This window comes from Aythya ferina (genome assembly GCF_964211825.1).
Source record: "Aythya ferina genome assembly, chromosome: 12".
Taxonomy (NCBI): Eukaryota; Metazoa; Chordata; class Aves; order Anseriformes; family Anatidae; genus Aythya; species Aythya ferina.
In genome coordinates this window covers 4,983,828-5,004,061 of record NC_140308.1, presented here as the reverse complement: position 1 = coordinate 5,004,061, position 20,234 = coordinate 4,983,828, and the positions used below count along the sequence as shown (strand labels likewise).

Genomic DNA, 20,234 nt, shown 5'->3' with positions numbered 1-20,234 from the left:
TTTAATCAAAGGGGAAAACCCAAAGGAAATCAATGGAGGAGGAAAGGCAAGGGAACTCGAGGGGGGCGGGAGCCATTCCTCTGGGCTCTGTCCAGGCAATAAATGCCCACGGCTGCGAGTCTTGGTGATGGCCACGCCAGGGGAAATGCAAGTGGGAAGAAGCTTCTGCTCACCTGGAAAAGCTCGGAGAGTTGTTTGAAGGTCTCTCTTCTCTTCTGCAGTCACCTTCGTTACTCCTCCCAAGTACTGCTGCTTTCACGTGACCTTTAAAGCCAGGACCAAAGGAGCTGAAGCACAACTGCTCCCAAGGGCAGGTACCTGGAGCTCGTTCCAGGGCTGCCAGATACTTGGCGACCCTCATATGCTGTGGCGTGTGCGTGTAACCTCCTGAGGTCAGAGACAAGACCCAGGCGTTGTAAGGTGCCAAGCAGCTTCCTTCGTGTAGGGCTTTTCCCTTCAAGCGTGTGTCTGCCACTGCCTCTGCTTGTGGTCCAACAGAGCTGGAGCAAGGGGTTTGGGCTGTTTAAGAGGAGGGAGCCCTACTCCAGTACCTCTGGTCTTCAGGAAAAGCCATGATTTCACCAAGCTCCATGTACCATTTTTTAAAATAAAAAGACATCGAGGCACGGCCAGATGGATGCAAAGAAAAGCCAAGGTTTGGGGTGGCTTTGGCTGGGGGAGCGGGGTGGGATGGCAGTTCCATGGCTCCGAAAGTGCAAAAACGGGTGCTGTGAGCACTAAAAAAGACAGTGGGGAATAGGAGGGAGAGGTGGGTGTTTGCTGTTCAGTGCACAAGCCATCCCAAAGCGGAGCACAGGTCCTGAACCGCCAGCCAGTGTGGTGCAGAGAGCCTGAGGCCTCCACTGTAAACACGGGCTGATGATAGGGAATCTAATGTTGATTTACCTTTGTTGCTGGTGTTCCCATGGTTATGGCTGCGTAGATGGGCTCTGCCATATCTCCTCTGTCTTACTGCTTCTTGGAAACAAAGAGACGAGGGTGAACTTGGATTTATCTTTATTCCACGGCCTGGAATCCTAACAGAGGATTGCTGCTTGGCTCCCTTTACCTTTTGCGCACTGCAGAGGTATAACTTGAAATTTCCATTTCTTCCTCTTTATCCCCTTCATTTTATTTTTTATCTTTCTAAAGTGGCTCAAAATACATCCAGACGCAGTTTATTTAGTGGGGCTGTTCAGCCGAGGCGCTCAGTGCCGGGGAGTGAAGCTGCCCTGGGCCCCCTGTGATGTCTGTGCCCCAGGCAAGCTCGGTCACCCACTGCTGGGAGCACAGCAGCACAAAGGGACTTCTACTGCCCTGAGCAGTGTCCCCCCAGCTCTCTCCCTAGCAAGGGTTAGGAGCTGTGATGCTGCTGGGGGAGCATCCCCAGCCCTGCGGAGCCAGGCTCTTCCCAGGAGGTTCCTCCTTGCCAGGAGGTGCCACCTGTGGCCTCTGCAGAGCCCAGGGGTCTGAGCAGGCTCCACCAGGTGCTGTTTCCAGTTGAAGAAGAGAAGGAAGGCAGTGTGGAAGGAGGGGAAGCTGCCACGGCGTTCTGCAGAGCAGGTAAGCAGCTGCTGGCCCCAGCATCCCAAAAGGAGCAGCGAGCCCTGCGTCCACTGCTCTTTGTGCCGCCAGCTCAGTGCTTTGGCACAGCGACCACTGGAAGCAGTGGAATTAACTGAAGAATGAATTGCTGCTCCAAACTCAATAGCCCTTTACCTCCTGTCTGCAAGTTGCTGTAAAGTCAGAGTCAAAACTACTGCAAAGTCCCCAGGGACCTGGGGAAGGAGCAGGTAACTCAGCTGAACGTTGTTGCCACTCAACAGATCTTGATGGCAGCTCCAGGTGAAGGCAGTGGCCGCAGGATCCGACCGGTTGTTTTTGCTTTTTCTCCAGCGTATTTGGACTCACACGGGCCTGGCTCTGTCACACGTGGTCTCAGAGGAATCATGAACCCCAACACCGTGGGCTGGGCTGAAGGAGTTGGCTAATGGAGAATTTACGGTAAGAGCAAATGTATTTTTAACCACCAGGATATGCTTATCGTCAGGAAAGGGCAAGCAGTACTCCTATCTCTCCAGGGAAGGGGAAGTGTTGAGCGTGACTTTAGTTTTTTCCAACTCCTTTCCAAACTCTGAAAGGTTTTTTCTTCCTGAGACTTGTTGTTGGATTAAATCAGGGAGTTAAAAAGACATCAGTCCTGGGTCACAGGTGAAAAATATTAAATGCCAGGCATGCAGTGTTTTTCCATTGCATATACCGCGTGTTTTCCCCTTTGTGTTCAGGAAAGGCCTTTGGAAAGAGAGCTCTGAAACTGACCCGCTGTGCTTTTTTAAACACACCGAGAGCGTCTGTCCAGAAGCTTTTAATTTTTCAGGGCATCTTTGATGTTTTCTGTCCCGGAGAGAAGAGCGGCCTCCCCTCCTCGCAGCCCTCTTCCCCACCCTGCTGCCTGTGCGGCTGCGATCTCCGGCTGCTTTTTGGCTGGGTTGCTCTGATGGGAGAGGGGCTGGGTGCGTTCCCCTCGCTCCCGTGGGTGCACCCTGTCCTGTAGGGCTCTGTCCCAGCGTGTTTGAACTTTGCCACCCGGGAAAGTGGCAGCTCGCCGCAGGTGGCAGCGCTTGGCTCCCTTCCTACCTGCGCCCAGGGACGCGGCCAAGCTCAGGGCTCAGCTACCCGGCAGCGGGGCCCTGACATTTCCCACAGCCTGCCCTGCTCTTGCCTTCCCTAATCCTGCCTCGGGAGTAGGAAAGCCCTTAAGGGCCACCCAGCGTGATTTGCTGGCAGGGCAGGCAGTAAGGATCCCTTTCAGGATGCCTGGGCAGGAGGGGTTTTGCTGATTCTCTGTACGCCCTGCTTGACTGTTTCCCTTGGGGTAGGAGTCACAAAGAAAAGGCTCTGAAGGCTTTGAAGTGCTAAAAGCCACCTGAGCCAGGAGGCCAGCCCCTACGAGGTGCATCGTGCTTCTCCCATCCCACCTGCACAGAGCAGAAGGCCGCTCTCGCCTGTCCTCCTGGCTGTGGGCCTGGCTGTGTCCATCGGCTGCTCGGGGAGCCAGGGGCGATGCTCTTGGACCTGATACACCTCTGCAAAAGGTTTGGACAGGGAGATCCTTCTTCGTGCAAGTCTTGCTCGTTTGCAGTTAAGACTTAACTTCTTTCCCAGTGCTTTGGGTTGCCCTCAGTTCCCCACCTCGCACAATAATGCTGCAGAATCCATTTGCTGCCTCTCAGTCCGTCTCCTCATTTCAGCTGTGCTGTGCTGCTCTCCTTGCTGTTGCAGTGTGAAATATTCAGGCAGAAATGCGAAATTCCCTCTTCTGAAAGTCTCATACCACATCTTAGAGCTTGCCATGAGGCATGGGAACATTCCCGGCTCTACCTGCTTTGAAGAGCAAACAAAAGCTGCAAGCACAATGCTGTCTGGTCTCGGCAGATGCTTTGGAGACCAGCCCATTTTCATGGAAATTAGGTTGTTACTATTAGTTTATTTTTTGTCAGGACCTGAGTGATTCCTAAATCATTCTTCCATTTTCATAAAGCGGTCTGTGAATCACACGCATGTAAAGCGAAAGAGTTAGCAAATCCTGCCTCCCTTTGATGTGCAGTAATCCAGCCTGCTCATTTTTAGAACTGCTCCCTGGAATTTTCCGGCTTATTATTAATATTTCAATGAAAGTTGGGAGAGAAAAAAAAAAAAAAAAAGAAAAGCCACTACCTTGTTCTTGTTTAAAGAGAACAAGAAGGTTGTGCAAGCTAAAATGGAAACAAAGCTGGTTTGCAGCTGAATAATTGTGTAACCTCCATGTTAAGAAATGACACGAGGAAAGGGCCGAAGAAGAACGTTCTGAAATGAACCTTTCGGGTATGGGAGGTTGGCTAAGGTTAAACAATCCCTGTGCAGAGAACTGTGCAGTGCTCGTTACAGCCCCGCACAGAAATAACTTCATAAGCCAGACGAGTGGCTCTAAACACAGGCACGTTCAGTTTGTCTCCATTCAGAGACGTAGTATCAGAACCAAGCGCACCACCACTCAGTGTGTTCCCAGCATTTCCGAACTCTTGTTGCCCTGCTGGATGGCGCTTTGCACCCTGCAGGTATTGAGCTGGTGATTGGCATGGCAGGACATTATTCCAGGACATTATTCAATTTCTTTTTACCTACTATTAACTGCCCGCTCCAACTTTCTGGGCTCTTTTTTCCTTAGCCTAACCTGTTCGTTGGAGCTGCTGTAACTACAAAGGCACCAGACCTTCCTTTGAGATGGCAGACACTCTTTGGATTTGCTTTGCTGTACAAATGTATTGTTATAAAAGTCCGAGAGATGAACTTTTCCTTGCCTTACTAGCTGCTGGGAATAGGTTAGGCATAGCACGGCTGCTCCCTACTTTTGAGTAGGCAATCAGCCTTCTGAGTTTGAAAGGGAAGGTATGATATTCTTCTGCTTTCCTACATGTAGAAGTGACTTGAACTGGGCATTTTTGGTGTTTCCATTTCATCCACTATTTGCAGTGTGCCCAGAGAGCATCTTCCTGCAGGACTTCTGTGGGCCGTTCAGTTCTGTGGACTGGTGATTAAGTAAATAGAACAATGTCCTTTCTAGCTCTGTGACTGAATTCAACAATTACTGGAGTTGGGGAACTGCAGAATAATGTAGTTTAACAGAAGGAGCAGCCGTCGTTATAGCCGTGGCATCTATATTGTGTGATTTTCTAGAGAAATCTGGAAGGAAGGAATCTTCTGCAAAATTTCTTTGGCTAACCCACATCCTGCTTCCGACTTGTGCTGACGCAGGTGTTGCTCTTGGGTTTGATGTCTGTATGTGGCAGCAAGATTGCAAAGTCCCCAGTCCTGCACATACACGGAGCTATGGTCACGTTTTGGGTTTGCAAAGTTCCTGGTCTGCCTTGCAGAGCCCCCCGTGAGTGTAGCAGACTGATGGCCAAGGGAGAGTTGTGTGGGCCTGGAATGGCACTCAGTTAAAGCACAGCAGGTCGGGATGTCTGAGCGTTTGGAGGACCAGGGAAGTGCCTTACCAGCAGGGTTTCTCACAGTCTCTTCCACCACTCCTCCACTGTACCCGTTTATTAAAGAGACCTGAAAAAAAGAACCTGCTTCTTGCCAGCCTGGGTGACTCCTATCACAGCTATGACAGGTTTATTCCATTTGCAAGTCAAAACAAGTTTCTCCTCTCTCTTGGAGGTACGTAATTATCAAGATCATCCTTATTGCTACACCCGCTACCATTGCCTATAATCTGTTGGTATTTGCTTTTTCCTGGCACGGTCCTGGCTGGCAAAACAAAGCTCGCATGTGCGATAAGTTTAGCGTAAGAGACTCTTCTCGTTAGCTCTGGATGGCATGAATCAGAATGATTAAGTGATTTGTCCAAAGCACAAAGCAGATTTAGTGTTTCTGCACTGCAGTCGTAATAAATCATGAATGTCACCAAAATCACAAATATTACCTAAAAATATGATATCCTCTTTCCCATAAATACGATCTGTTTCTATTTATACTGTAGGCCTCAAACCCTGACCATTTATTTTCCTACAAACAGAGAATGGCTAGAAACTAGAAGCTGTGGCAGTTTCAATCTCCTCCATGCCAGACAAATGTCACTGGTGGCCTCAGCTCCGCTCCTCACTCTTGTCACCAAGTGACTTGCGGGCTAGAGAGGGGCAGATCCTTCGAGGAGCCAGGAAGGCGCTGAAGATTATCACCTGTCCTCTTGACTTCAGAGTCAGCTCATGCCTTGGAGGATGTGTCTGTCCTGTTCCCTGCTTCTAGACGGGAGAAAACCGAACTGCAGTATCACAGCCTGCTGGCCCAGGGCGCTGACCTGTCGTGGTTGAGCTCTTCAGCTCTCCTTAGCCGTGTTCAGGGACTCCAGAAGTTACCTGGGGAGCGGAGCCACCACCATGGGGTGGAGAGCAGGGAAACGGAGGAAAGGCTGCCCACACAGGCAGCCGGTGCCCTCATGATTGGAAGGACTGTTCAGAGCTTCTCACATACAGACCAGCTTGCTGCCAGCTGACTGAGAAGCTGACTCCTTCTTCAGTGAGGTAAGCATAATTTCTTGCACTTCTGCTCAGAAACTCGCCCCTAGCTGCTGGGGCAGACAGAGTGACCTTCTATGACAGAGTGACGCGCTGGGTGGATGAGGGAAAGGCTGTGGATGTGGTCTACCTTGACTTCAGCAAGGCTTTTGACACCGTCTCCCACAGCATTCTCCTCAAGAAACTGGCTGCTCTTGGCTTGGACTGGCGCACGCTTCGTTGGGTTAGAAACTGGCTGGATAGCCGGGCCCAAAGAGTCGTGGTGAATGGAGCCAAGTCCAGTTGGAGGCCAGTCACTAGTGGCGTCCCCCAGGGCTCGGTGCTGGGGCCGGTCCTCTTTAATATCTTCATCGATGATCTGGACGAGGGCATCGAGTGCACCCTCAGTAAGTTCGCAGATGACACCAAGTTAGGTGCATGTGTCGATCTGCTTGAGGGTAGGAAAGCTCTGCAGGAGGATCTGGATAGGCTGGACCGATGGGCTGAGGCCAACTGCATGAAGTTCAACAAGGCCAAGTGCCGGGTCCTGCACCTGGGGCGCAATAACCCCAAGCAGAGCTACAGGCTGGGAGAGGAATGGTTGGAGAGCTGCCAGGCAGAGAAGGACCTGGGAGTGATGGTGGACAGTCGGCTGAATATGAGCCAGCAGTGTGCTCAGGTGGCCAAGAAGGCCAACGGCATCCTGGCTTGTATTAGGAACAGCGTGACCAGCAGGGCTAGGGAGGTGATCGTCCCCCTGTACTCAGCTCTGGTGAGGCCGCACCTCGAGTACTGTGTTCAGTTTTGGGCCCCTCACTACAAGAAGGACATCGAGGTGCTTGAGCGGGTGCAGAGAAGGGCGACGAAGCTGGTGAGGGGCCTGGAGAACAAGTCCTACGAGGAGCGGCTGAGGGAGCTGGGCTTGTTCAGCCTGGAGAAGAGGAGGCTCAGGGGCGACCTTATCGCTCTTTTTAGGTACCTCAAGGGAGGCTGTAGCGAGGTGGGGGTTGGCCTGTTCTCCCACGTGCCTGGTGACAGGACGAGGGGGAATGGGTTTAAGTTGAGCCAGGGGAGTTTTAGGCTAGATGTTAGGAAGAACTTCTTCACTGAAAGGGTTGTGAGGCACTGGAACAGGCTGCCCAGGGAAGTGGTGGAGTCACCATCCTTGGAAGTCTTCAAAAGACGTTTAGATGTAGAGCTTAGGGATATGGTTTAGTGGAGGGCTGTTAGCGTTAGGTTGGAGGTTGGACTCGATGACCTTGAGGTCTCTTCCAACCTAGAAAATTCTGTGATTCTGTGATTCTGTGATATCTCCCTTTGCCACAGGGCCCAACAAGATGCAAAGAAATCTCGCCTTTAATGCTCCAGTGCACAGTGATGCTGCTGGGAGGAGGAAGTATGAACAAGATGAAACTGCTCCAGCACCGTAGTGCTCCCTGCTCCTTCTCTTTGCTTTTCCAGTCATCTTAATCCTCCTGTGCTCCTCAGCAGAAATGTTGTGCAACACCCCCCAGGGAGGGGAGCCTCGGCTGTATTCCCCCGTGCTTCTGTTAGAGGAAGGCCACATCAATTCCCTCACAAATTTCGAGGAGCCTCTTCAGCAGATTCACACACTTCAATTTGCGTTCACAGGGCTAGTTGGTGACAAATGACACCAGCACCTCCTCTGAGACTTCGCACCCAAAGTATTATGCAAACCGTATGTAAACTTCCTCTTACCATGGAGATAAGTCGTTCCCGAGTGCCGTTTTTGTTGATGGGTTGTGTTGTGGGGCTCGGAGCGCCCCAATGTCCCCATGTGCCAGTCCTGGAGCATGCCCGGGGGACCATGGAGGAGCCCAGGTGGCTCCCAAGCCTTGCAGCTCTCACACCAACCCTCAGCAATCCCTGCCCCACGGCAGTGGGGCTGTTCTGCCCCATCAGCATCGTGGCTGTGTCCAGAGAGGAGCCAGCCTCACCCCGGCCACAGGGGAACCCACAGCAGCTGCTGGGTGGGGAACAAGTCCCCGTGTGGCCACTGTCACAGGCGGAGGTGGCCTCGGTCCCAAAGCAGGGGGTGGGCAGCGTGTTGCAGCCCCATGCACCATCCTTTCTGGTGTTAGCAGGTAGCCCTGGCCCAACCCCAGCCTGCTCGCCAGAGCTGAGGCAGCCAGGGCCAGAGGTTCCTGGGCAGGGAGGCCGGGGTGTTGCAGACCCGCACGGCCTTGGTCGTGTACTGCAGACCAAGCTCATCCGGCTCCCCGCTGCTCGCACACGGAGCCAAATCCCACTTCCTCCGGTGCTCTTTCAGTATGAGCAGGCCTGGCCACATGTCTGATGGCTGCAGGGACAGGGAAGTCTCATCAGAGCCCTCAGCTTGGCGTGAAGCTGGCGGGGACACACTCCCCTTCTGTCCCTTTGCAAGGTCGAGGCAGCCAGGCCGTGCGGTGCTGCTGAAGGCCCAGAGCCCGGGGAAGGGGCAGGATGCGAGGACAGCCCCTGTCCTGTCCTGCAGCCAGCCCAGCCACGTGCTGGACCATAGGGCAAACCCAACCGGGCTCTGGGAGCAGCCGGGCTGCTGACACCGCCTGTGTTTGCGTTTACACACCGTGCAGTCAAACCTGAGCTTACTTGGTGCTCACCTCCCCGCGGGCAGTGCCCCAGTAACCACCTGGCCCGAAGCGACTCGCCTGCTTGTGTTTGGCCCAGTACCTGCTTCCCCAGCTGGCCCATTGTTCGGCTGCTCGGTTATCCCAGCCATGCCAAGCCTGATTTTTATCTGTGGATTCTGCAAAGCAAGCTGTGGAATGCAAATTATTCTGGTGTGTTTGCAGGCCTGTGCTGAGGAGGAGCTCCCTGGAGCTCCATCCTTCTTTCCTGGTGACTCATCTTCCTTCTGGAGGTGGCATTGCCCCACCACTTTGTGGTGTGAAGCGCTGGGGCTCTGCAGGTCAATCTTCTTTTGTTACAGAGCCCCTGATCATGAAACTGGTGAGTGTGTCTAGCAGGAAACTGGCATTCCAGCAGTGATCACGCTACTCATATGCAAACCTTTCTTCCAAAATCTTGCCCCAGATCTCTCTCTAGGCGAAGGTGGCGTCTCCTCAAGCACTTTACAGTGCTCAAGTGCTTAGAGAAGGAACTCTGACTGCAGCCAGCACTGTTAGCATAGCAAAGCCTAATGTAAGGCCGGCTGCTTTCCCCGGCTCTTTTATCTCAGGTGAGCAGTATAATTTTTTGCTTTCACTTAATAACTCAACATCCAAGAAGTAGGGGAATCACTTGGTAATTATATGTTCATTTGATGGACAGCACAGAAGTGGCTGCAGATGCTTACAAATGTTAATAACTCCAGTTATGTTCCGGTCATTCTGGTTAGATGTCCTGCTGAACAAAGGAGGCAATTTTGCTGTCTGCCTAAGTGAGTTTGGGGGGTTTAATACACACAACAAGGCAAGAAGAGGTTAAAAAATCTCCCCAAACACACTTGCTCCATCCCTAGCAGCCAATTCTCCTTGCAGTCTGGCAGGGTAATGAGCTGCTGTGTCAGGGAAGACTGGTGCTCCCCACACAGCCCTGTGGGGAGGGATGACCCAGCTGCGAGGAGGACTGGGAGAGAGGTGAGAGGAGGCGCGTCTGCCTTAGGAGTGAATTAAAATGGGTTTGCTTGCTGGAGAGATCTAGGGCATCAGCACAGAGCTCAGCCCTGCATGTGACATCTCCCAGAAGGTCTGGATGCAGGGATCTGGATGCTCGTGGCGACCTCATCCTCGACTTGAGGGCTGAAGTCACTGTGTTGATGTCCAGGCCGGCTTCATCTCAGGCTTTTTTACAAGGAAACTCACCTCCACCTTTCCTCTGTCAGCCTGTGCTCCATCCACCTGCCCTGTGCATGATGTCTGTGCCTGGCTGCAGTGCGGTACAGGATGTATGTGGAGCCCCGGAGGTGGTGGTCCTGCAGGGTGGGACGTGGTTTTTGTGTTTGCCGCTAACGGCCCTCTGTGTAGTGTGAAACATCCAAAGTAAGGGGTTGTGGGGCTGTTCTTCTGGAGATCCAGATCAGGTGGTTCAGGCAACATCAACAGCACGCAGGCCAGGGTTTGACTGTGGATACCTCTGCTTGCGTCCAGAGCTAGTTTGGAAAAATGCTGGCAATGAACAGCTAAATGCTGCCCACTGCAGCAAGGCCAAGGCCCAACCTGAATGCACGCTCTCTCTTCTGCTTCCTGTATTTTTGTACTCTGTTTGACAGTGGTTTCTGACTGAATTCCAGCCAGGCACTAGTCAACCTGGCTAGTGTTTGTCACCTCCTACGAACTAAATATAATTTTATTTACCTCTTAGTATTTCTTTAACAAACGCTCTGATGTGACTTCTTCCTGGAAAAAAAAAAAATCCCCACGTTGCTGTCCTTACGCAAAATAAATAAAATCTTTCTGTGTTCTTGCCACATTTCGATCTATATATATCCCCGGTACACAGAGGAGATATCAGCTTGGGAATTGGCATGCTGAGGGTAAATAAATGAATTTACAGTAAAGCCTGGTTATTGTTTTTAAAGACCTATTGAAAGGAGAAGGCTGTTCTTAATTTTCTCTTGTAATCTCATTTCAAGATGAGTAGCCTCTAAAGGTCTGTCAGAGAGTGGGTCTGTGCTCTTATCTTTGCCATCCGCTTGGAAACCCGGAGGCTGCTCGGGTGGCAGCTCCTGGCTGTGGTCCCTGGGAGAAGCCCTCTCCACCGAGGGACAAGATGCAGGGGGCCGCAGCCCTGGCGCAAGGAGCTGTTAATCCTGTGCTGTTTGCTTTGCACACCACACCCCTGCTTATTGCCCACAATCTAAATTACAGAGGCGGCCGAACTTGCTTCCTGTTAAAAACAATAGCCCTGGCTGACACATCCCATCCTAAGGCACCGAGCGGGGAATGGCCAGCTGGGTTTTATGGCAGACGGGTCCCGTGGCCGCTCCTGGTCCCGCTGGTGGTCGTCCTGCGGGGTCAGCACCAGCAGCGGGATGGGCAGCAGGCTGGAGGAGCACGTAGGGGTGCTGCTGACGGTGTGCTGTAATGAGAAATCACTTTGTATTCATTTGGGAAAACCTATCTGGGGCGGTGGGGAAAACTTCTTGAAAAGGACAAGTGTGGCCAGGATCGTCAAATGTTTACGGATTCAGTGTGAATTTTTATAGGGAAGCTAGCAAGTATCCAGCTGCCTCAAAATCCGAGCCATTCTTTGCTCTGTACAAAGGAGGGTAGTGTTTTATTGCAGGAAATATTTTTGTTAGGCAACTTTCATCTGAAGAATTGTATGCGGGGATATTAGACCTAATTTCCTCTGTTTCTTTTACCTCTTCTAGGAAATGCATGTAACAGCCAGAGCTGATGTTCTTCGTGTCTAATAGCACGGCGGGGAAGAGTTGTACCGAGCAGGCAAGTCAGTCCCTCTGCAGAGGATTTGTAGAAAATGTCCCTGGTACCTCAGGTACTACACTGAATCACAGCCAAAGTGTCACGGAGGACACGGGTAACATACCCAGCACTTTGCAAACGTTTGTGTGTTCACAAAATCTGGTTAACAGAGGCCAGTACGGGTTGGGTGTGAGCAGGATCACTGTCCTTAGAGCACCGCTGCTGAAAATTCCTGTTTTTTTTCCTGGTATATGAGGACACATCCAGCGAACATCCAGAAAATCCTTAAGTTTCCTGTGGTCTTAGGATGTGTAGCACCTTCTGAAACAGGAATCCCCTTTCTCTTCTCTGAGACGGAGAACGTCAGCGTGCAGGGCTCGGCGGCGGCTGCTCCCCCGTGTTTACCCTGGTGAGGTGCCACCGAGGTGGGTTGTTTATGCTGCAGCCCAGCTGGCCCAGCACCGCGGCGAAGGGGCGGTGAGTCAGGCCCACGATTGTTTAAGTGCAGGAAAACAAGCTGTATGTGCAACGCGATCTGGGCACCGGAGCTGGAAAATCTGTAGGAGCCCTTCTGCTGTCGGTTCGAGGAGACTTATGTTATGAAAGTGTTCCTGGGCCATTATTGAGGCTTATTTTTCAAGGGATGCTGGCATGTTGGGAAACTGTGCTTATTTCGATTCTAATGTTCTTTTGTTCTGCATTCTGACTCAGAATAATGCCTTTCCTCTGCGAGCCGGAATTAGAGCTGGAACCAGGTTATGGGTTCAAAATTAATGCAGTATTCCAGAGATCTGCCTCACCAGTGGGGTTAGAAGTAATTTTCCCAATCTCTACCCCAAATTTCCAAGGGAATCCTGGGCATACCTTGGGAAGCTTCTCTCTCTCCCTGCTTTTATTCTTGCTTTGGGATCAGATGACATCTGGCTCCATTGCTTTGTCAGCCTTTAGGTAATTTACTGTTTCTATCTCTCTTCTAGCATGATCTATACGATCCTCCCCTGAGACATTTTAATGTCTGGAATGAACTCCCCCATCTTCTCTGGTGAATGCTGAGGCAGATGATTAACTGTATCCAAATCTACCCCTTTTTCTCAGTAAATTATCCCTTACAGTCTCCTCCTTCCTTTCCTCGGTTTTCACTAACAACCTCATGAAACGTCTGACTCCTTGTTTTTTCTAGGGAAAAATTTTAAACAAAACCACATTCAGGCAGAGAGAGAGGCACACAGACATACACACACACACCAGGAACAATGAGCGCTCACAGACAACCGACAGCATGCTCACAGAGACATGCTTATATAGAGATACAATGACGTAAATCAACACCCAGCAGCACTTATTAAATTACCCAGATATATACACAGAGGCACAGGCAGATGGGTTAAGGCTGCGTTTTTACTGGTGGATGAATGAAAACATCGCTTCAGTGCCCACAGGAAAGTATTTTGGAAGCAGTGGCAGCGCCGCATATTAAAGGTGATCTCTCTTTATTTGCTCTTTCGGACTAATTGGCTTAGCCTAAGACAGGCAACTGCAGCTGCATGGCAAGTGTGAACCCACACAGTTTCGTAATCCACATCGGTGTGAAAACAGGGCAGCAGCCTTTCCTGAAATCCTCCCCTCTTCCCAGGCAATGAATGATTCCAGGAACTGCATCCCTAAATTCCCTCCTCTGATTGCTCTGGGCAGCCTCTGTCTTCCTTTTTTCTTTCTAAAAAAAAAAAAAACTACAAAAGGAAACCAATCAGCCTGCCATGATTTCCATAACTCTCCTTTGGATTTTCATTTACAGGTGCTCAGATCCATTAGCAGAAAGCTCATTCTTTGACCTTAAAATGGCTCCCTTCCCAGCTGCTTGCATCCTTTGTGCTTTAGGAAATGGTTGCTGTAGTCCCTGTGCACAATGACGGGAAGAATTATTCCCAGAACCCAGCTACGTGGCTCCAAATGCATTAAATAGCTGTGCTCCTGAATGCCCGCTGCCCTCAGAGCGCAGGGCATTAGGAAACGCCGAGGTTCATTAAGGGCTGGTGCTCAGTTAACCCCACCATTTAACGGGAGAAGTTAGCTGAAACAGCTGCCTGGAGGAACCCTCTAGCTGGACTTTCTTTCCTAGCCCACGTGCAGTTTTTCATTCAGCAGTGCTGCTAAGCTAACTGTAATCTCCCCAGACATCCTTGAGCCACGGGGTTCACCTGCCTCTGGATGCTCACACCGAGCTATCAGTGATAGTAGGATGTCTCCAAACCATTCAGTGCTAAGCCAACCCCGTGATCCCTGCTTGCACCTTTCTACACAGAGCATCAGCCCTGCCGACTTCACCCAACATTTTCTTTAGTTCTTGTTTCGCTGTCAGAAATTGGGTAGTGCTTAGAACTGCTCTGATCTTTGCTCCTGGCAGCAGAACAGATGAGGCCAAAGCCAGGCTGGCCATACTCACGAGCACGACCTGATACCCACAGCGCCTTCGTACCACTTGTGCTGCTGACCCGGCTCGGTGCTGCACGCCTTACAGGCCTGACTCCTGCAGCTCCTCCCGATCCTCCCATCCACTGCGTGGCTGTGCTAATTGATGTAAATTGATACCTGCACCGCTGCAATTTGCTGATGGAGTTAAATTAACCGATCCACGGGTTGTTTTCCACCAACAGCTGCACCAGCCAGAGTGCTCACAACGTCCTACTGACGGCTTCAGGAGCCGGTGCCAGACAGGGGATCCTTTCCGAGCGTCTCGCTCTGCATCTGTGTCTTACAGCTTTACACAGCATCAAGGAAAACCTTAACCAACACGTGTTCCTTGTAGCTGATCTTTTCTGTATTGCGAAAAAATGGCCTTATACACTGGAAATCAAATTGGTATATCATAGAAAACACTTTTGCAATAGTGTGGTTGCTCAGAAACCCTGCTTTCTGTGGTCAATACAGCCTTGGGCGCTACCAAAACTATACATATATTATTATATATTATATTATTATATTATATACATTATTATATTATTATATTATATAATGTATATTATATACATTATTATATTATTATATTATATAATGTATATTATATACATTATTATATTATTATATTATATACATATATTTTTTAAGCTCTTTTTTTTTTTTTTTCTGGTCATGATGTCTGTTGCATTTCTTCTAGGTGTATAGTACAGTCTGTCCGTGTGGGTGAAATCCACCATTACTGACCATCTGTTCTTTTCATATAATGCTCTGGATTTGTCATCATCTTGCTCTGCTCTGTTGCATGTCAGCTGGGGACTGTCCTAGACAAATCACTGAGACTTCTAATTTTCCCCTTAGACTGCAAAGACTCCAAGGATATTATACTTCCAAGAAACTCTGCTGATAAGAATTAAAAGGTGTATAATTACCAAAGCATACCCAAACAGCTGATTTCTTTAGTTGTACCTGGGAATCTCTAAACTGTGAAAAACAGGAGTGTGTTAAATTGCTGCTTCCCTCTGTCCTTTGCATTTGTTTTCTCAAACTTGTTAGGCCAAGGACTGCCTTAGATATATTTTCAAAGCCACAAGCACTGGATGATGTGCCCTGTCGTTGGATGGGAGTTTATTCTTTGCTGCTGAACCCTGCACGTGGCATGTGATGTTAGGAAAGGACTGAGGACAAGTGGGAGAGTCTCAGCTGCCTTTTGTGCAACGTTGTGTTGAAACACTCATAACACAGGAATTTAATAAGAAAAATAACAATTAAGGATGTTATTTTACGTTCTCATTCTTCCTCTTATGACACCTCTTCTCTGGAGAATCTATGGATATTAATCCTGGTAATACTTTTGACACTTTCCCATTCTGCTTTTTCTTTTTTTTTTTTCTTTTTTCCTTTTTTTTTTTTTTTTCTCTTCTCTCCAGTGGGCTTTTGAAAACATCCAAGTCTTTCAGTGCTTCATCCACTTCTAATTTCACTTCCCCAGAGTGTTGGTTCCGTGACTGAAGATACACTTCCCTAATCTGTAGACTACCTTTTTCTTTCTTAGTTGTTCTTCCTCTGTTTTGGGGAAACTTCACCTTACTGTAACAAGCTTGCAGCTCTGTATCATATCCCTTTTCCCTTTGACTTTTAATGCTTATTTTTATTACAGTGATGTTTTATGAGGGCTGAGACCTAATAGTGCACTCTGGACTGACAAGCACTCAGCTTGGTGTGGCTGGTAGGATGTGAACTATGGATGAAATAGAATTAGCCGGGGGTGGGAAGATCAGGTAACAGTAATGCAGACGGTTTAATGGAAATGGTGATTTCTCCATGGTCATGCCAAATGAAAGTTTTTTACGTGCATCTTAAAGGAAAAAAGAGGCAGCAGCCTGGTGAATTTTGTTGGGAGCTTTTGTTTTTCCAGGGCTTTTTCGTGCCTGGCCATGTGGGTGGCCCTGGAAGAAGGTAAGAGCTCAAAAGGAAGAAGTTTACCACGTAAGGCCGCTGTCACTTAGAAGGGTGAATGCAGGGGAACGAGGGCTGACATCTTGGCTCATTTTCTGACCGGGTGCAGCAAAGCAGAGAAGAAATTTCAGGCTCTTCCTCCTCTTTTTGTACCTTCTGCTGATTTCCTTCCTATCTACTCGTCTGTTTATTTTAGTTGCCTCTTTGTTTCTGTTTGTCTGCTTCAGACTTAGACATGAGGTTATAGACTCGAGACTTCCTCTTTCCACTTAAATAAATTCCTTTACCACAGCAAGTCTGTTAATGCTGGTTCTGCTCAGACTTTTTACCTGCTTTGTTCAGAGCTCTGTCCTACTAATATCAGATCAGGTAAAAGCTAGACTGGAGTGCCGTTCAGATCAGCAGATGGCAGGCTCCTTCTAGCAATTGATACCACCAGCTTCATCCTACATACCCTTGTACCAGAGCATCTGATGATGACAGGCAGAAAAAAAGTATGATTTCTGCATCATGCACTCAAAAGTGTGCATTGTGTCAGTGAGGAATCAAAGACGTGTTTGTCATCAGCCTGTGCGGCATGCGGTTAGCCCCACCGTGTGATGTCCATCAGCTGGGAAAACAAGGACACAGAGACTGAGTGAACCCGAGAGGAGTCAAAATCTGAACGTCAGAGATGTCACATTCCCGGAGTCTGACTGTCCTCTTATGACTTCATCTGTAGAAGTGTCCTCCAATGTTAAGGTTAGGCTCAGAAGAAGTGGGTGGTGAGAGATTTGGCAAAAAGAAAGAGATGCTTCCAAATGCAATCTTAATTTTATGCATCTGTGGTCAATGGCATCCTAATCAAGCCCATCCTTCCCTTAGGGGCAACTGCAGAACTGCTCCTTGCGGGGTGGGTTCCTTTAATCTTTATCTAGTTAGGTTTTAAATGTCCATCAATCCTTTTGGGAAACAATTCTGTTTCTCAAAGTTTTATGACTCACCCGTATCTCCCTAATGCCACTGTGGTGATTAACTTAAACTTCAAATGCAGGACTTTTAGCGATATTGATACAGCATCTCTTTTATGTTTCATATGTTTGCTTGGATTTGTTGTATTCCCCAGTTTCACTGAAGAATGGTTTTAAAGTATTTTTTAACAATACAGCATTGTTATGAAAATGAGCTGACTAGTGAGTCTGATAGCAGGAATTTGCTCTGAGTCAACAGTGGCAATTTGCAAGCATTGACTAAAGAATTCCATAATCCACACAGCACCTCTGTGACTAAGGGCAGAAAGCTGCATTATCTCTAATATGCATCAAGGGTTCAAATGTAAGAGGGACAGCTACTGCGTAAGAGTCTAAACGGACATTGAACACAAGTTGGGAATTCCTGGTGCTTGCTTCTCTGCTTGGAGAAACTATCTTCCATCTCTGTGCAGACAACTCTCAGGAACATGTTGAGCAGACAATAGCAACTTTTTTTTTTTTGATTGTTGTATTGTGTGTGTTTTTTGTTTTTAACAGAAATTATGAATGTGGCAGGCCCTTCCAGCCTCTAACAAAAAAATTCAGTGAGACAATAAAAGCAGATTTTTTCTTCTTCCCTCTTTGGTTGGACTGGGGAAAGAGCTTGCCAAAACATCTGTTAATACCATAATCTGTGAAATAAATTAGGAATAATGCAAAGGTGGAGCACAGGCTTATTTTATTCCTTTTTCTTGTTTTCCCTTTGAAAGCATACTACAAATCCAGCTAATCCTCTCTGGGGAGAGTGCTCTCTCCCCTCTTAAGTGCATCCCCTGCTAAAGCATCTCAGTATTTATATCTGGCCCTTGCCACAGTTGCTCCTTTACTCCCCTCATTTAGCTTGTCATGCAATGCCACTGCATGGATTTACTCTCATAGAAGGTCCCTTTGGGCAATAGTTTTTTCCCTGCCTATGTTTTGGCACCTCAAGTGGTTTTCTCGTGGGTTTTCCAAGCCCCCCACTGCTGCTCAACCTGCCTTATTGGCACTGAGCAGTACTCACAAATTGCCCGTCGTCTTTTCCTTCAGAATATCACAGTTTTTGTTCTAGCACATGCGTATGGACGGGTGTTACCAAGCTTAAGAAGGTAACTCAGGCCAGTGCTTCTGTTTCGGCACCCACACGGGACCTCAGCAGAACACCTGATGGGCTGGAGACAGGCAAGAGACCAAATACTGGAAATGCATGAAAAGTTCTTTTTTAGGACTGGAGACACAGCTGAAACTTGCAAACGGGCGTTCCTGGTTTTACAAGCGTACAGCTGAGGAGATGAATTCTGAATAGTACAGATCACAACTGAATTAATTTTGAGAATGGAAAAAAAAGAGTCCAATTCTATTCCTCTGTTGCTGATCCAGAAGTCTGCCTGCCTTAAACTGTGTGACAGCTAGTGAGGCTGATTAGCACCGAGATGAAGTATTTCAAAGAAAAACTCACAAACTTTTGAATTATTCAAAACTGATAGCATGCCCATAAACACCTGTAGAGGTACACTTCTACTGATACACTATTATGAATGACGTGCTCAGTGTTTATTACATAAATGAAAGATGTCCCACATTCACAGTAAACTTCGGACTGGATTTGCTCATAAAACATGGATTGTTGGGAGAAATACAAAAAATACAGTGACCCCCAAACTTCACTTTGCAATACTGCTGTACGTGTATACCTGAGATGTCTGTGGGGCTGCATGGAGCCAGAAGAGGGAATTTGGAAAGGCACAAAGCTGGAGCACAATCCATCCAGCTTTGGCTTGATACAGTTTATAAGGGAAATGAGAAGTGGTGTTAGTTTTAACATGTTCAGCCTTGGGTCTCATCGCAACCCTTGGCTGCAGCTTGGATGGCTAACGTGTGTTGCAGCAAGCTGCGCAGTGAGCAGCGTGTTTTGATTTCACTTGTCCAGACAGGGATTTTGGTTGCCCCATTCTGGCAGACAATGTGAGATTTCATACCTTGATCTTATCGCCCTGTGCTGAGTTTCCTCCAGAGAGAACACCTGCAGCCTGACAGCGTGGATTCAGTGCGAGCTGCAAACGCGCAGCACTGCTGAGGATTCAGACCTCTGTCCTTGACTTGCTAGCGGTGGTGCCGTGCTTTTGCAATACCCCAGTGGATTTCAACACTTCTGAACTGTGGATCTCCAGTGGGGGCTTGGATCCTTCCAGGCTGGCTGCTGTCGACCACCCTTGCTTTATTTGTTAGCTTCTGTGGAACACAAGTTGAAAACATCTGCTCTAATCTACCAGGAAATTCACTTTAAAACACCAGACTCTTTACATATCATCTTCCCGTTGGCACACAGCTGTCAGAGACGACAGCTATGGTAGATTTAAAGCAGTGGTTTGAGCAGGTGGCTAGCTTGCATGAACTTTCACCAAAATAGCCACGTTGGTTGCAGTTCTGGCTGATCAACGTGTTGGTGCAGGTGAGTGTGTGCGAATAGTCCTGCTGTTGACACTATTATTGTTTGTACCAGAACAGTGCCTCGGGTCAAACAAGAAGAGGTCTCCCTTGTACCGGGCATTCAAGGAACTCCAAGAAACAGACAGTGCCTGCTGTAAAAAGCTTACACTTAAGCAAAGCTGTCCTTTCAGAATTTAGATTTTTTAAATTATTATTGCAGATCCACACATACTGACATATATGAGTAGGTCTGATTTGATTTCATTGTAAAAGTGCATGTCGTTCACCCCCCCCCCCCCCCCCCCGGTATATGGAAACAGAGCTCTGTGGGAACTGCCCGCAGTGTTTGGTGCAGGAGGTAATTACCGGGGCTCTTAGATACTGACAAAGTGAATCTCTATAAAAGAGATGTTTGTCTTCCTGTTGGTTGTATCGTTCATGTCATTAAATGAGTGCCTTTCTTCTAACCTTAGCCAAATTGTGTAATTCCGTGCATCCTTCTATAAACTGGTACTTAAGAGTACTCTGGCGACTTCCTAGCTTTTTATAAATAATTTTGATAGTAACGTTCAACAAAAGTATCCCTAGAGTTTGTGAGTAATTGATAGATTACAACCCTCTTCCCTCCTGAAAGTGTTTAACCAGCAGTTCTGCTGTCAAATGCCAACCTATTTAACACAATAGCTTTATAACAACACGTGCGATGCTCGCAGGAATTGCAGTCCATCCAGTCAGGTGTCGTCTTTGACAGCAGCCAGTACAAAAGGCTTTATGGCAAAAAGCTTCCAAACCCTTCCAGTTGCAGCTCGCCTCTCCAGCGATTTGTGTGACTCGCAGTGTGAACGTGAGTTTCAGATGAAAGAGTTTGGGGCGGGCTCCGGGCTCCGCTGCTGGCACCTTGCTTGGCATCGTGACCTCTCCTTTGAGGAGTGCTCTGGGAGCTGCTGCCAGAAGCCCAGCGGCAGGTACACGCCGTG

The 20,234-nt window shown here is 48.6% G+C and overlaps 1 long non-coding RNA gene across 1 annotated transcript; it reads left to right on the top strand.

The window, feature by feature from the left end:
• Positions 1-10,940: 10,940 nt before the first annotated feature.
• On the top strand, positions 10,941-11,816 carry LOC311443663. Its single transcript, XR_014697389.1, has 2 exons — positions 10,941-11,080; positions 11,374-11,816. It is a non-coding gene; the product is annotated as an uncharacterized lncRNA (long non-coding RNA).
• The last annotated feature ends 8,418 nt before the right edge of the window (positions 11,817-20,234 follow it).